General features: G+C 43.9%; 2 non-coding genes across 2 annotated transcripts; one reads left to right on the forward strand and one right to left on the reverse strand.

The window, feature by feature from the left end:
* Positions 1–16,879: 16,879 nt before the first annotated feature.
* Positions 16,880–16,952, reverse strand: TRNAR-CCU (transfer RNA arginine (anticodon CCU)). The gene has a single exon. It is a non-coding gene; the product is annotated as a tRNA-Arg (tRNA).
* A 433-nt stretch (positions 16,953–17,385) lies between these two features.
* TRNAR-CCU (transfer RNA arginine (anticodon CCU)) lies at positions 17,386–17,458 on the forward strand. The gene has a single exon. It is a non-coding gene; the product is annotated as a tRNA-Arg (tRNA).
* Positions 17,459–18,206: the final 748 nt, after the last annotated feature.

Genomic DNA, 18,206 nt, shown 5'->3' on the forward strand with positions numbered 1-18,206 from the left:
ACCAATTATCCAACCAAAAAATGCAGTTGGTAGACCAATAAATGCACGACTGGACTGTCAATGGCAGCAATCTGGAAATATGATAAATCAATATCCGTTCAGCCTCACATTCATACTATATGGTATGGCTGACATGACAACCATAGTGGAGTATGGATGGAGCATGCACACGCCAGATATGAGTATAAATAAATATTTGAATAAGCGAGCAGATATCTTGGGCAGGCATGGGTTAAGCGGTTTTCAGCACACTTTAGGCTTCAGCAAGGTGACTCGGCTGTGGGCCAAAAGGAACTCGGTCTGTGAGTCAGTCGTTCCGGACCGCCTGCTGTGGAGTCAAAAGGCTTTTGTTTCTTGGTGTCTTTCGAATGCATTATATAACACCTACTCGGTGACAGGCGGAGGGCGTGGCTCTTGGATATGGAGGGGGGGAGGGGTGAGTGGAATCCCTCAGATCTGGGATCTGGGGGTGTTTAACAGCTGTCCAAAGGGTGACTGGTGTTCTATAAATTTCCCTGATTGATTTTTATTGAAACGGGGCGCAGCTTGAGACCTGCTGACAATTGCATAAATATTTTATCTCCCCGTATGCGGGCTCCAATTTCAAAGAGACAGTGCGTTCTGTTCCCGGCCAGCGATTTATGAAGTGACAAAGGCTTAGCCAGGCCACAACTTGGCCAACGGACATACCGGTTTGCGAGAGTCAACAGCTCAGCAATGGGCTGCTTCTGTAGTTGCTGAAAAATTAATAATTTCATGGGCAATTTTTAATCTAGTACGTGATTTAATTCGCTCTCCCAGGTAACCCAGCATCCATCCACCCAACCAGCCATCCCACAGCCAGCCAACTAACCACTCAACGGGTTGAGCCGAATGGAACGGATCCGCAGAGCGACTTTAAATACAATTTAGATGCTTCGTAGTCTAGCCTCAAGTTAATTTGCAAATGGCTTTTCAGGCTACCGGCCACGTCCTGTAGACGCCGTCGTTGATTGGCCACGTTTACGAAATTAGTCCGCACCGGTTACGTTGCCCGTCATAACTTAGTCCCCGCCGATCCGGCTTACTACTGCCGGCTACTCCAGATAATGAAGTGGTCCTCCAGCATGCTCCAGCTCTCTCTCTATCGTCGTCTCTGCACCTCTACTTCTGGGGTGTTGTGTCCGGTGCCTGGCGAGACAATTAACTCGGCCTGGGAGGCCCCTGGCGTAGGTGGCCATTTGTACACCCACTTGCCTTCCCCAACGTAGCTACCTGAATTTCCAAGTGGTTGCGACAGTTTCTCGGTAATAGTTGTATTTTGCATACCAGAAAATAAATTCAAAAATAAATAGTTTTTATAGGGGTACCTCTACTAATATCCCCCATCATTAGCTTCAACATCAAAACCCACAACTGAAAAACTAGCAACTGAAGTAGACTTTTTTTTTGTAATCCCGCCAATTCGAAATGAACATCGCCAACCTGTCGGATAAAACCATTCGTTGGCAAGCTGAAAAGTATCTGCTCCCATCGAACCACTCGACACATTCCATTGGCATATCCGGGGAACAATCCACTCGAAGAGTTGCCACTTCACAGGAGCAGGAACCGCACGTATGCATAAAGGATTTTTATTTGCCTGCGTGCTCCGGCACCTCAAATGGCGAACAATAGGCTTTCCGCCCGGGTCCAGTTGTTTTGTTTGGCTCGGTTTTCGGTGGGGTTTTTCGCAGTAGTACTGCGTTTGCCGAAAGAGCCACCGCTAACATGGGGGTCGCTATGTAATCCTGTTATTTGGCCGAGTGCAGCAATCAGCCATGTGAACAATCCAAACACAACAGCAGCTGAAGTAGCAGGCACTGAAAGAAAATACAAGACAACTCTCTAATAAATTGATTTAATTTTACAAAAACTAAACAAAGCTAACCAAAATATTGCAGGAAAAGTCTTCCATTACATCAATTTTTTTAAAGAAGATATGGCCAAAAGTATGTCTCTCAGTGTCATGGCTTTGGTTTGGGAATTCGGCTTGTGGCCGTGCATTTTTGGGTGGCTCCGGCACTTGAGTGGCCATCCGGAATCCAGCGTCATAAGCGCATCACAACGGTAAATGCCGCATATAGCATATAGAACGGAATACCATGGGCCAATATGCAGTAAAAACCAGGGCCAAGTTGGCCAGTTTTGGTTGAGTTTTGGGATGGTTTTCGCTTCGCTTTGGAGCCGCGTTCAGGGCAGGCCAATTAGAGCGGGAGAAAAGTGCCAACTCGACGTGAACGTGCCGTTAATGTTAAGCCTTCCTCCCGGCAGATTCAGATACAGCTCATGGCCCCTGTTACCCCAGCCAGTACCATCCTAGTATCCCCCCGTCCATGGTCTAACGCTCCAGTTTGCATTGAGCCAGCGGCGAAATATTTCGCGCTAATCGAGTTGTTACATTTACGAGGCCCGAACAACGGCCAAGACGAGAGCTGCCTGCCAAATGTCAAGAGTTCAAACGCCTTGAACTTGAAGCGAAAACGTGGCCAAGATGTGGACGTGGGCCATGAATGTGGGATGGGAATGGCAAGAGTAAGGGCTGGTGGGGGACAGTCAGCTAGCTAAACTGCAGTTTATGACGTTTAGTAAGAGATGCCCTATTAAATAACTTAAATTAATTTAAGGATAATATAAGCAGATAATCCACTTAAATATTAAATAAAAAACTATGTCAGTTTTCTTATTTAAACACCATCCATAAATTCTTTAAATTTCTTAAAATTAATAAAATTTTATGTTTCTTGAAGAGTATTTAAAATTCCATTTCGAACATGACTTATTCCTGATCTCTGACTGCCTGGACTTGGGCAACTATCGCGATATCTGGGGAGAGCGCATGCGCGGCGGACTTGCAACTACCTCGAACGCTTCTGCCTTCGGGCCACAAGCCATTTCATGGCATTTGCTATTTGCAGCACAGCTTGAAGTCGGCCACTCGAGTAAGAAATCATGCGGCGCGGCCATTCGGGCCTTTGTGAATGCTGAAAGGTGTTAACTGAGCGGCCGTTTCGCGCAGTGTAGCAGCCGCAGCGGCCCATCAACGCCGCTGATTATGATGCATGGCCACAGGACACAGTGGGTTAAGGGGCTGGCTGGCTAGCTGGCTGGCTATGCAGTGCCCACTGCGCACATGTGGCGACTGTGAAAAAGATGCCGACGCCGCGATGAACCCCACTGGACTGCACTAGACCAGACTCTGTCCAGAGTATCTGGCGGATTCCTGTGGCGGATTGGCGCGGACATAATGAAGGCCCCATTACCCCGGCTACCCAGAGGCAAGTGGTCTTTGTCTAATTACATAATGCAATGCAAATTGCCATGACCACGCCCCACTCGCATTTCCATTTGGCACAATATTGCGCTCTGCTATTGCCAGTTTAACCCCAGCAACGACCTCGGGACCACCCAAAAAAAAAAACAGAGATTAAGAAAAAAAAAATGGAAATAACAAACAATGACAGACTGTCGGTCGGACAAAAAGAATATTAAATTGTGAAAAACAAAAATTTGCACAAAACCAAAATGGAAAAGCCGGAGAAACACAAGAAACGACTCTGAACCCAGAGCGCCAACGAAACCTTGACGTTCTAAAATGCCAATTATAACTAGCGCAAATACAAAATACAAATACCAAGCCGACACAAAAGCCAACTCCAGCCAGCTTGGAGCACTCTCTTGGCCAAAAACAAAAGTCCACTGGGGTTTTTGCCAAACCGTTTTTCCATTATGCCTCGGGCTATAAAAAATATTTGTTCAGGGGCTTGCAGAATGCAACCGATCCGTTCCAAAACAGCTCTCCAAAAACGAAAAGGCATTACGGATTTCGCAGTTGATTTGTCAGAACGGAATCGTGACGGGGATATTCTTGTTTAGAGCCTATAAACTTGATTTGTGGAATGACATTTGTGTATTTGTGCCTCCGATGGCCCAGGAATGCGCGATACAGTTCAAATAAATATTAATAATTATTTATGGGTTTTTTAGTGGTTTTCAGTTACAAAAGTAACCCAGTACCCTATTGCCACTTGAGGTAAGCCAGATACAAAGTGTGATTAGTTTTGTTCTAGTTAATTGAAGTGCAATGAATTATCTAATCAACTTATTTATTTGTGGTCCTCATAAAACGGCGTCAGTTCATAAAATAATATTTATGATAAGATAACTTGGGCTAAGCTTTATCATTTAATTTGTTTATGTTTTATTGTTGGTTAATCGAGGCTCTATATTCTATTATAGACTCTATAGAGCAGCCACCAGTCGATATGAAAATGTCTTGCGTATTTTTGGTGACCCACCTTGTGGGCCCTGTTTTCCACATGAGTTACAGTTTCAGTTCAAAAATCGTCAATGGTGAACTCGTTAAATATTCGTTGCTTTTTTGCCAATTGATATTTTTTTTTATTGATCGATTCCCCTTCCGAAGACCCCTTGGGCTTCCCCCACTGGTTGGGTAATTGGCAATTGTTTGCCGAGAGTTCCGAGAGTCAGAGTTTTTGTTTTGCCTAATTGAAGTTGCAATTATTGATTGGATGCAAATTGATTGGCAATTGCCTAGATGCTCGATGATGGGGTCAGGGAGGCTGGGGCTCCGTTGCAAATTGATTGCACCTGCTGCCACCTGCAAAGCCAAGTTAATGAGGCCCACAAAGTGCCATGCATGCCGCACAGGAGGCAGGAGGAAGGAGCAGGAAGGCAGGTACTCGAGAACGAGGAATCCGCAAAATGATGTAATTCAAAACTCCTTTGGCCCAAGTCCTCTGGCATTGTGTTTCTTGACAAATTCTCCTCAAGCGGATGGGAAAGTGAAAAGCTTTACCCGGCAGATGCGTATGTAAATGAAACCCAGGCCACAGAACACCGGCAGCCTAGGATGCCACTTTGGGTGAGATACGAGTTTATGTGCCTGCGTGTCTGGCATGGCTAAAAGTTTCGTTTGTCTGGCTGGCGGAAAGTTATCCCAGCAGTTTGCCAGTTCTCCACTGGAAATTCTTATGTTAATTGTTGGCATAGGTGGAAGTAATAAAACATTTTCGTAACATTATCAAGTACCACAAGTTCCGCAGTTGGGTAAAAGGAGCGGGTTAGTTGCAAAGCTAATGAGCTACTCCAGAATCCGGCAAGAGCTCTTCTCCGGCAAGGAGTTGGTATCTTGAGTTAAGTTACCTTTTAATGATGAGTGGGATGAGTGTGCTCTAGCTTGGAGAGATCTTAAAAGATAAATCCCCTGACTTGTATTTATCGTTATTGTCGTGTAATTTCAGCAATAACCAATCAAAACTTCAAAAATACCAATATCCAATTCCCAGGCAGCTGCAACATTGCCATTATTGTTATTGTCCATGGTTATTAAAATGTTTTACAAATGTTTGCTGTCCGCACAGCGATCGACTGACAAAAACTAGAACCCAACTGCACCGGACCCGGTCCGCTCGGACTCTGGGCCAATAACACATAAATGCCTATCGCATATGCCATGTTACATGTTTCTGGCCATGATTTGGCCAAAGAAAATTGCGCATTCGCCGCGTTGACCCACATGAGGCATGAAACGCACAAAAATGCGGGGGAGCTGGGGGGATTTGGCCAGGCGGGGTGATGGGGAAAAACGTGTGCCGCAAAATGATTGCAAATGCAATTGGCAAATACAATTATTAACTAGCCCCGGCTACTGCTGCCGTTGAATTTCCCACTAAGCTCGCATTTTAATTGAATATCCAGCGATTTATCCACTGATTTTCCCTTTGCGTGCTCTCCCGCCTTGAATCCGAATTTATTTGCTACCGAAAATTACCCAGTCTCGCATTTGATTGATCCGCCGGCCTGATCCATCGCCGATTACCTTCTCCGCCCCCGTTGCCATTTTTTCCGCGTTTTCCGCGCTTGCCAGTCGTGCCCAGCCATCATCGTCATCGCCATCGTCGTTGGCATCGCCATCGTCATCGTCATCATCCATCCATGGTGTAATCGCACCGTTTGGATCTACCAATCCGAGTCCCAATTCAAGTCCCTCGCCTCCAGCAAGATACAGATTTATTTGCTGTGGTCTGGCTGGAAAGTGAAAGGATTTACATGGCTATGGCTCGGGAGGCCCAGCGTTTTATTGCCTGATTTTGGCTTTCGTTACCCTTTTCCGCTGGCTTGCATGTCAAATTAATTGATCACTGACGTGCCAAGAAACGCTCGAAATTGGCGTCAGGTGTCGGCTAATGGGGATCTGATCAGGTGTCTCTCGATTTGGCCCACTGTACCCAGTACTGGGCTTATTTCAGGTACTCGATGCTGATTGAAAATGAAAATCGGCTGACTGGTTGGCCGTTTGGCATTTCTGGGAAACAAGCATCCAAAGTGAAAGTGAGCTGTGTCTGCAACCTGGTCCCGAATAGACGGCCCACAGATTTATAGCCGCCATTATCTAGGGTAAACGAACAGTTAATCGCCCCCAATAACATATGCCAATCAGGTGGAACTGTCGGCCAAGCCCGGGCAACCAACCAACCAACCAACCCATTGGCAAAGCCATTCATTGGAGAGAATCGAATTTTGAGATAAGCCATTGAGATTGGCTAAATGATGGGTAATTTGATTTCCAGCAAAGTGCAGTGCCAGACAAAGTAAACGAGACTAAAGGTTAAACTGAGGGAACTGCATTAAATGGTTTTATAGTCTCAACTGTTTAGTTTCAAACAGCCAACTCATTACAACTCTTTTCGGAAAATAAACATAAAAATATTCTCAGCTTCAAACAGCTGTGTAACCATAACCCCAATAGAGTCGGGTTTTGGCCATTCAAACGTGAGCCAACTTCAGTTCTGTCACCTTCCCGGCCAAGTGTCAAAACGCCGACGTGTTGACAAATTTCTGAAAGCGTATCATTGGCGTATTAATTTGTATGGATCGTTTGCATAATTTCCACATTACTTCACTAATCACCAGCGACAGCCCGCTATTTGCCCAACCCAAAAAATATAAAAAATAAGCAACCATGGTCGCATATTAATTTCCAACATAAATTACCAAAAAAGAAACCCCAAAAAAATAAATAAAAATTCTTGAAAAAGTCAGAAAAAAGCAAGAAGCCGACTGGGGCTCTCAATTCTAAGGCCCTGTGTGCCAGCCAGCATGTCTATAAAATATTAAAATTATATTTCATTTGCAATTGTCGCCAGCAGTTGGGTTTAGCAAGAAGTCAGTCGACCGGCTTTTCATGCGAATATTATTGCAATCGTTTCGTTCTTTGTTTGAAATATAATAAATGTCCGACAAGGCAGTCGAGATTGTGGCACGGCCAGAGCGCTCCACGCCCAGCCAGCGGGTTAGAATTTATGCCACATACGAGCCTTCATATGAATTGCGAACTGTCATCAGCTAAGCGGGTCCAAAATTTTATGTGCGAATTTATATGCGAAACACTTTCTGATTGCGCTCTAGCGCTCCGACACAAAAAATAATATTCGCGCCTTGCAAATGACACTTAATGGGTCCTTTAATCAAGTCGGAGTTGGATATTTAAATGTGGGAGTCATGGTCTTGATATATGCTGGGTAATTGTGGTTTTTTGAAGTTTTTAATAGATTTTTCCTTGAAAAGAAATAAACTCTTAGCAAACACATCACACATCCATAATTATCTCTGGAACAGAATTTAAAAAATTTTGAATTAAATATGAAATTTTTAGTTGATTTGCATAATGCACGAGGGAAAACACACAAATACTGATAAAATGGAAATAACACCACAAAATCGCCTTGTCCATAATTATATTTTGACACCTCGGTAATAATGCTGGGAGCCTTTTGAATATAATTCGGACCGGACTATGCGGCATTGCATAGTAATGAGGGTGTTCAATAAATATTCGGAGAAATAATCGTATTATCGTTGGGTCGGAGCCAGAGTCCGATGATGGATGGAAAATAGACATGGTCAGATATCCCTTAGACTGGGGCCTCCATTTAGAGGTACTTTGGTTTGGTTTCGGTATGAAATTATCATAAAATAACTATAAAACGCTACAAAAGGGTTTTTTCAGCTCTGGGCTGGGGGCTGGGAGTTGTTCTTCGGTGACAACCATCGGCTGCTGTTCGTTGTCGGTGGAAGTTGTCCTTATGACAACTCTGTCTGGGCCAGACACCAGCAAAAAGTGGTGCTGACAACCTGGCATAAATCAATGTTCCTCGCCGATCGGCTGACATACTCGATTGTGATGGTCGATTGATCGTTGGCTGGTTGGTTGGTTGGCCTGATGGCTTTCCGGCTGGAACGATCACTGCAAACTATAAATTATGGGATATTTGACAGTAGCGCTCTTGTAATGAGAGATCACCAACTGCTTAATTGATAAGTTTTCGAATGGTGACCTGCTCTGGGGTCTGAGACTGAGTCTGAGTCGGAGTCTGGGACCTTATCGCTATCACTGTGTGATGTATTGTGAGCCGTGACCAAATCGTGTAATAAGCCGGCCCATAAAATTGCCAACTTCGACATCGAGTCCAGGCACCCAGATAATGCCCCTGACTAAACAACTCCACTGTTCCGACGGTTTATCGCCGCTGTTAATCTGGCGACATTATGTCAAACAAGGACAGGCCGGTCGACTGGTCAGTGAGTGTCTGCCCACGGACTTGGATCTCGGCTTGGTTTTGGACCCAGCTCCTGCATCGGCATCAGCTTCGGCTCCTCGCCAAAATGATCGATTGCGCGCAAACGCATTGACATATCGACATGAATCTTGCATTATTAAGCAACGCCAGGAATCTTAAATGAAGACCGAGACGAAACGGGTTGGAACATCATCCAGCATCCAACAGCAGCAGCAGCAACAGCCGTTTAGCTGCGATTGTTATCGTAATGATGGGTTCGAAGGAAAAGGAAACCCCGGGACATTCCACACTCACCTCACCATCTCGCATTCACACGCCGCGCCGTCCGGGAAAGGAAAAGCTGGCGAGGATTGCCGGCCAGGAGGAAGGGCTGACGGGATAGGAATGCGAGAAAATTAATAATTTCGCATCGACACCCAATTGGCAAAGCGGTCGTTTGACCATCGCCATGACAACCACCTGATAATAAATTATATTTTATTTCTTTTCGATGCTAATGACTACAACATGATTCAGGTGTTCCTTGTTATTTGTCCCCTTATTTATTTTCAAATAACTCACCGATCCTTGACATCAGACCAGAGGGAACAGCCCTAGCACATCCTCCAATCCTAAACTGATTTATTACTAATTTCACATCACAAACCACCAAATAATAAGCTCCTTCCCATATCCGATTTTTGGTAATTAAAATGCATAAATACAAATATGTGCAATTGGATTTTGTAATTATTGTGTGTGCGTGATTTTTGGTTGAAAATAATTCTGTCAGCTGTCAAGGGTTTGGGGCATCCATTCATTCCCATTCATGACGTTCGGTCTGGTCCGCCACGATTATTTCATTTTGTGAAATAAGACCAATCAATCACACTGTTAATTAAGTAACCCACAGTCGATTCATTTTTAATTTTTAATTAGTTTGTCTACCATTCCAGACTATTTGTATACAATATAAATAAATGCATTTCGCAGAGGACTGTGTATATGAAATCATTCTTTATTCAAGGGTTTTGTTGGTTCTGAAATTTGTATGCAGAGGCACATGGGCTGGCAGGTAAATGAACTCTTTAAACAATATAGTACTTCTTATATAACAATTATTAGCCAGAACGAAAAAAAAAAAATCAATGCATGTTAGTTGGCCAAGTGTGTCAACTGTCAATGGATGGCTGGGATTCCAGTAACCCAAAAGGACATACTTCAGGATAACATCAAAGTTATATGGAAGAGGAAACTGAAATATTAAGTAGCTCGAGGAGATTTATACGATTCGCTGGCCAGGGACGAACAAAAAAATCTTCAAAAGAGTCAAAGCAGTTTTTAGCTGATTTCGGACAACTTCTCCGTCTTGTCTTTTTTTTCCCCCCATTCTGGATGACTTGGGTGCACTTTGCGATTTGTCAAAGCGCAACATGGCCAAAAGAAATGTCACTGCAAGTTGGCTACTCCTGATGCTGCAACTTGGCTCAAAAGTTGCTTGCTTAGAATTTATCTACTGCCAGCCAACCGCCCCTGTTCAGGACATTAAAAAAGTTATGACAGTGTCCTTGTTGACTGCGTTACAATTTTTTTGCGCTGCTGCTCCTCGTTCAGGGCTCCTGGTCCTGCTTGGCTCGTCTTTGTTTGGCGGCAAATTCTTGGCCAGTTGTTTGGCTGCCGTTTTGTTTATTTGTTTACGGCCAAGCAGCCAGGAGCAACTTTTGATGTCCTGCCGGACCTTAGCGCGGGCGTCTGACTCTTAATGTCAGAAGTTGTATGCATCCTTGGCATTCACTTGAGATTTATGGGCAGCTCCCAATCCATTTTCCCTCACCGTTTTGACCCGCTCCGCAATAAACATTTTATACGAAAAGCCCTCAGAGCTGCAACGCCCTCGAAGCTCATTAGAAGGGGATGGGTCTTGAGTCTTGGGCTATGGGTTCTGGGCCAAAACCAGTTGCAGAACGATGTGACATGATTGCAGACAGATTGCAATATAAAGCCAGAAGCCAAAGCAACGGCTGGCACATAAAACACAGGTCCACACGAGTTGTCAACCAGTTGGCAGCTGCACGGAAACATTTGCTTCCTTAAACAGTCGCCCCAAGACCAAGACCAGGCTCCAACTCCATTGCCAAGAGCAATGCCAACGGCTTAAATTATGGTCAATGGAATTTTTATAGATTTTCCAAAGACCCAAAGAGCAGAAGAAGAGCTGCAGCTGAAGCCGCTGCAAGACCGCACACAAAAAGTGTGCAACAAAATTAAATGCATTTCATAATTTCCGCGAATGTCTGGGTCTGGTTTTGGACCCAGAGTGTATATGTTTGTTGCCCCCCCACCCAGACCATGGCCACGGCCACGGCCAGTGCCACTACCATTGGCAATTCCACTTTCAGAGTCTCATAGTCATCTGCTCCTCCTTTTGGCCGCGGCAAGTGCAACGTTGTCTGTCTGTTAACTTATTGACACCCATATTTGGGATTGAATCATTAAAGCCAGTTTAGCTGCAGCTCTGCGAGCATATATCGCCCCATTATCCTCCGCTCACCGATCAGCTCGTTTAGCCTTTGTTTATTTGGCTATTGTCTTGGCCGTTTTGGACAAATTTTATTGGTTTACGCACGCGCAATGACGTTGACAATGTGACCTTGTCAGCATTAGTGACAAGCGGTCGGGGCTGTTATCATATTTTCTCCTCTATTCCGGAATTGTTTTGGTCTAGTTAGTAAGTGGATGGGAAGAGTTCGAATAACGGGTATTTTAGAGTTTTGGCACCAACACATCCTGCTACCAAAACTCTAAAGCCAACAGACCACGGAGCGTATGAGTAATATTGATCATCCGCCGCGTAGTCCACATCTACAGCTGAAGCTTTTCAATCATAAATGGTATTAAATCTTTATGGCTTTTTTATTTGTGAATAGTCGTAAAAGTTTGTTAAACACCAATTTATTAATCATTATACCAATTTCCCCATTAACATTGTTTTCGATGGCTTAAATTCTTGTATAATTACCGCCATAAATCATGGGAAAGAATCATGGGAAGTTTACGGCTCAATCACTCATTCGTTTGCATATTAATTGCATTTTGCAGTGCCGCCCACAGTGTGCTGCACAAGCAACTATCATAACAATCTAATGAGGCACTTAATTCCCTGCCACACACTCGAAATCGAAATCTCGCACGGCCTGACAATCACACCTATCTAATAACTTCATTACCCAATCAATCAAAGTGGCAACACGACTGGCGGCGGCAGCAACAACACCAACACCAACGTCACTTGGCCAAAACAGCTGCAGACCAAAACAAAGAGGCCAATAAAAATATAGAAAAATCCAAAAAAAAAAAAATATACACGGATGTTTGGCTAGAACAGTAAGCGGAAAGCTAGCGATGGGATTTTCAAAAGCTCTTGAGTTCTTTGAAAGCGTGGAAAGCTTCACGACGTCACTCGGCCTTTTACGAGGTCGAGCATATGTGTGAAAGCTCTCACATGAAAGTCAGAGAGAGAGAGTGGGTTAATTGCCGGTCGCCGGCACACAAGCTCATTTCCGCTCACCGCTCTCAGTAGTGGGTGGTGCAGTGCTGTGGGTGGTGGTGGTGATGGTGGCGTTGCCGAAAAGATACCGGAAGTAGGAAATTGGGTTACAAAATGCATTTCGTGTGCGCCAACATTTCCGTTGCGCTAACAGAGCCGCAACAGAGCCGAGAGCCGGACACTCCGACCCGGATCCGTGCACGGAGCAACGTATGTACAATTTGGAGCCCCGGAAAACCCAAGACTGCATACGCATTTCCCACATGTCGGCCGAGCAGCACATCATTTTCCAGTACTCGTGCTGCGAGCTTGGAACTGGTTGAAACAGCCGGTTCTTGTCTCCGCTAAGGCGCCAGTGCATTTTCAAATTGCACCACCACCCGCCTGCCCCACCTACTTACCGGCCCTATTTTGAATCCATGTCCTTTGAAAGTAGGAAAGGTGCCTCCACATTTTGTGACAAATTGCATGCCAAGGACGACGAAGTTATGAAGGGTCCTTACCGGGGATTAGGGGCCAGGATAATGCGCAGTCTTATGCATGATTTCATCGGGAAAAGTTTTTTGGCCAAGAAGTGGGTTAGCTGGGTCTATAATTTCAATAAAGAACTTGTCATAGCAGGTTTTAACGACATTAAGCCCATTAATTAATCACTAAAAGTCTGCTACCATCAGATATTCGAACTAATTAAGACGCAGTAGTCTCCTTAAAAAAAAAGGGGGGAATATTTATTACCCCCGGATATGAACTTGATCCACCATCGCCAAAGAGGGTTGATTTTCCGCCCAAGATTGTCATGGCCGCCAGCTGTTCTTAGGTAAGAGCCACCATTTCACCTTATCCAGCCACCCCACTCCAGTCACATCCCCCCTAAGGGAAAAGCCTTTAAGTAGTTTTGTGTAATTTAAATATAAATACTCATTTAATTAGCCCGGCTGCTGTGAGACTCGCTGGCAGACCGACCTTTGATCTCCGGCGAATGTGTAAATATTTGACATTAATTACAAGTTGAATGCAGCCCTCGTCGCCTCGTCTTCGGTTAAAGTTAACCCATTGGGGCGCCACTCTGTGCCACGCCACGCCGTCAGTAGCTGGAAAATTTATTTAATATTCACTTATGAGGCCCACGCTCCGCCGGCAAACGGTGGCAAATTACTTAAGCGCTTATTTGTCAACTGCGGCGTGGGTGGGCTTCCCATGATTCGCATTCCTCATACATTTTATGTGTATTGGCGGTGGGAAGTCATTAATGGCGGCTCAGGCTCAGTCTGCGGCTCTGCATCGTTTATCGTTTACGGCAAAAATAAACTTCTCAAAGGAGATCTGTAAACAGATCTTTTTTTTCTCACTTTAGAAGGATTACTGCTGGTCTATCCAGCCGTAATTGTCAACCGTCCATTAATTATTCAAACCGGAAACGACGGCCAAAAAAAAAAAATGGCGCCTCTCCACGGCAGACTCTACCGTTACTCGCTGGGGAAATTACGTTCAGAGATTTTTGAGTGGCTGAGTGCGTGGCTTGCAAATGGCTTAAAAGCCCCCAAAAACTTTGCCACAATGTCCACAGATGGCACACAGATGCCAAATATCAACAGCCAACTAACGACATCCCAGATGCACTTGCAGAATGATTTCCCAAGTAATGGAATTTCTATATGCAGAGCTTAGAGCCACTTCCTGCTGAACAAACATAGAATAGAGTGTGTGCCTGGTAACTTTCACTCTGGAATCGTCATCATCCAGCACTTTGCATCTGCCGTGTCCCCAAAATCTCACCATGCCCTAATGCCTTGGAGTTTGGCGCAGACAAAGCTGAAACTTTAATTATAAATAATTATTTTAGGGCGGAGTGGGAGGGGCGGGATTAGTCCCAGTTATTCACAGTTAAGGGACATTCGAAATATGTGTTATTAATGATGAGTAATGCGCCAGTAAATATTTGCTGATTAAATTAGCAAAACTTGCCAAACCGACTGTGTGAAGTAAGTGTGAAATATATGGTCTTCCAGTGGATGTAAGCTCCACTCTAAGCCGGTTACATGCCGCCATCGCTTTATTAATTAATACTTCACCTGTTCACCTTTGTGTGCCGGCAATTAGTTTAGATTTCATTTCATATTCATCAAATAATAATAGTCATCATATAGTGTTTGCCAACCTAATCTATTCTGTATCGCTGGCTATTTTTTCCCAGCACCACAATCTGCATTCACATCTCCTACATGGCCAGACACTCATCGGGAGTTATGCCAGGGCACTATATATTCGAGGTGCAGTGATGCCAATATCGTGTTATCCATTCTAATTAGCCCTGCCCATGCTTCTCTCTGGCTTTTAACCTTGCCGCTTCAAATTTACATCGGCCATTCGCCATTCGCTGCCACTCGATGCTTGCAACATGCACTAAATCCAGCCCTGCATCGTGGCTCCGACTTGGGACTTGCATCTACTGCCACATAAACTTGGCCAGAAGGACGGCAGGCCGGCAGCCTTCTGAGGCTGGCTGTCTTGTTTGTGGCCAATTAATTTACGCGCACTTTCCAAGCGCACTTTGGGCTTAGAAGATGCTTCACGATGGCTTATCGGATGGATTAAACCTATATCATTTCATTATTATATGGCCGATATGGCGCTCCCTTTGGTGGGCCGATGTTGGCCACATTTCCAAATTAATTAGCCGAGGACGAGAGGTAAGCAAAGGCTTGGCTTCTGGTTGCTGCCTGCCACCGGGTTGTGCAACCAATTTTGACAGCATCAGCCAAAAAGTTACAAACAACAAAAAAATTCGAATAACTGAAAACTGCTACGACAACGGCTATGGACCGGCGAAAAAAAAAAATATAAAGAAAAGCCAGTTAACATTTCGGTAGTTGGTAGCTGGAAGTTGGTCGGGAGGCCCTCTTATCTTTGGGCCACACGATGCCAGGCGACGTCGACGGCAAAGACAATTTATTGACAAGACAATGGCGCTCAACGTATGTAATTAATCTCGACATAATCTGAGTAGATAATTTTTGCCGCTCGTTGTTTGCTGTTGGCTTGTTGCAGATCCTGTTGCCTACAGAGAGAGAAAATTATCTATAGAATAACTAGATACATATCGAAAATATATCCTAGATAATCTAGACTACTAAACAAAGTTCATTTACTTTTTTAAAAATTGATTATATTCTAAGATTTGATTTCTAAGATTTTTCTCTAAGTGCATCTGTTTTTGTTGCCTGTTGGCGGTCTATTTTGGTGTGTGTGTTGTCTCCTCATTGCCCGCTTTGGACATGTTCTTTTATAGCCGCCTCTTCGGCGGTGAGCCCTGTCCTGTCAGCTTTATGAAGTGCCCATGCAGCCCATAGAGGGCTAGGGACAGCGATACTGTCCTTTTACGGCCTTCCCCCGCATTTCTGGCCTTTTTCAATTAAGTAAAATGCAACAAATGCAATCTGCAGAGAAATGCATTCCATAAACTTTCCAGAATGCCATATTACCCCTCCCCCACCCCAAGTGCTCTTTCTCTATCTATGTTCTATATCCCCGTTTCTTTCATCCGCGATGGGTCCATGTTCCTGGGCCGATGTTGGGTCGGACTTTGGCCTAGTTTCCGCGGGGTGCAAAAAAAAAATACCCTAGCCATTAATTCTGGGAAACGTTTTTGAGATAGAATGGGGTATACCAGGCTTAGTACTTCTGTAGAACTGAGATAGACCCAACCTTGGAATAAGTTTGTAGATTAAAATAATCAAGTAAATAGGTCTAGAAAAATAAGAAACAATTTTTAAGGTTTCTTTTAGCATATTTTTAGATAAGGAATTTATTTGAAAGAATCGTTATATTTTTATTATTAATCCGTATATGGGTATTTTGAATTCGTCCATATCCCTTCTCTACAAAGTCCTGCAACAATGAATTTACATTAATGATGAGGCACAGCCCTACATACCGTTTTTATCCTCCCATTCCGGCCAAAGTTTTGCTGAATCGTAAAGCAAATGAAACTATGCGAGGCAGATTTTTTTAATATTTCACTTTATTTTTTTTTTTTTATTCTTCTCTCCACTCTGCCTGTATGCAATTTTAATGCTTATAGCTGAGGCCAACATCTAACCAGATCCCAGTCCTTCCCCACCGATGGCCTGCACATCCTCATCTCCCTGGGTGGCCATTTGGCCGGCGTTGGCAAATTTTACGGCCATGCATATTTCAGATAGCGAAAGTGAAATTATGAGCTTCAATTTTTGGGAAACTTTTAAAGTGGATGGATTTCATTCGGGGCCAGCCTCTGCCAGCCACACCCACTGGTGCAGCGGCACCTCCACAACCACACATTCTGAATAATGCCAGGCGACGGGGCTTTTGACAACTCATCAGAAAGTTGATTGCCATTTAAGAGCCGGGGTGAAAATGCCTGAAAACGATATTAGAAGACGATGGCTGGGTACTCGTAAAGTTGTTAAATTAAGTGGAAGTGGCTACGGCGAAATGTCAACTGCTGTGACGACTTTTCATGGTTTATGTTCGACATGCCCCCGACATATGTATATCTAGGAGCGGCAGTCAGATAATCTGGTTTGATGGAGCTCTGAAAATGCCTTGCCAAATAGTTGTCTTATTTCCTTGAAGACTTTAGATGGGCCATAAAGAATAAAGAGCAAATTATAATAAATAAATAGACAAATATAAAAAATAAAGATAATTTAATAAACATTTAATAAAAAACTAAAAAAAAAGATACACACTTTACCCCAGATGGGACTCGAACCCACAATCCCCGGCTTAGGAGGCCGATGCCTTATCCATTAGGCCACTGGGGCTTGTGAATATGCCTGACAGAATCCTTATATGAAGCAAGGCAAAATGTAACATTAAAAACAAGACAAACGGCAGCTATAAATAGTAATTTTCGATGGAAAAACAACTGTTTAAATATTTTTTTTTTATTCTTTATCCAACCACATGTGCTTGCATATATTTTTTGGGTTACATAAACAAGGCAGCACATGCGCATAGCTTCTAGAATTATAATTTTCGATTTTTTAATAGAATTGTATTTTATTCCTTTACTTCACTTGGATTTCACTAATTTGTTTGTTTTGATTCTCAAGAAATGTATTTCACCACACCGGCAAAACAAAATCATGTCAACCCTCAAGTCGTTCTATAAATAAACACGTCCAGTGCGCCTCCTGCTGCTGTGCGCTTACTCACCCCTAGTTGAAGTTGGCATTTGGCAGTGCTGTAACACAAGCCCCAGTGGCCTAATGGATAAGGCATCGGCCTCCTAAGCCGGGGATTGTGGGTTCGAGTCCCATCTGGGGTAAAATTGAGTAACTTTTTTGTTTTATTTATTATTTTATTTTATTTATTTTTTTTTAATACTAATATGAGAAAAACATACCACTAAAAATTTTAAACAATCTTGCCTCATGCATATATTAAATACAAATGGTGATTGCATAATCTAGACCAACGACTGCTGCCACTGTCTAGTGGCTGTCTATGGGACTATTGATTTTTTTATACAATACGAGTACATATTTCGGTTAGTCTTTGGATAAACGGCGCATTTATTTATTACAACTACATTAAACCGAAAATGTCACGACATTAATTTCGCAAATGCGATTAATAAACGTCAGCATAATGTCATTGTTTGCAAATGCCCCAAAGACGCGATTGTTGTTGTTGTTCGGGGCAGCCATTATGTACAAGCCATTGACCACAAGTCAAGTAAAGTCAAACCAAGTCTGATCTGAGCCAAAAGCCAGCGCCAGGCACCGCCGAGCAATGCAAACATGATTTACACCCAACCATTGTCTGAACTTAAATTGTCCGGGCGGAAAATCGTCGAGGCCCGAAGCCCGAAGCCTGAAGCCCGCCAAGGTGTCAGCCAAAACTGAAAAGTGAGCCACCGAGAGCTGGCTGAGCTGTGCGTGGACCCAATTTCGGGGAGCGACGACCCACTTTGGAGCATCTGACCGTGGCATGCGGTTTCGTCTAGTTGGCCTGGCCATCTGGAAAACGGCTCGCTAATGAGACACCCCAGTGGAAATTAAAAACTGGCAAAT

The sequence above is a fragment of the Drosophila bipectinata genome, chromosome 2R (assembly GCF_030179905.1).
Source record: "Drosophila bipectinata strain 14024-0381.07 chromosome 2R, DbipHiC1v2, whole genome shotgun sequence".
Classification (NCBI taxonomy): Eukaryota; Metazoa; Arthropoda; class Insecta; order Diptera; family Drosophilidae; genus Drosophila; species Drosophila bipectinata.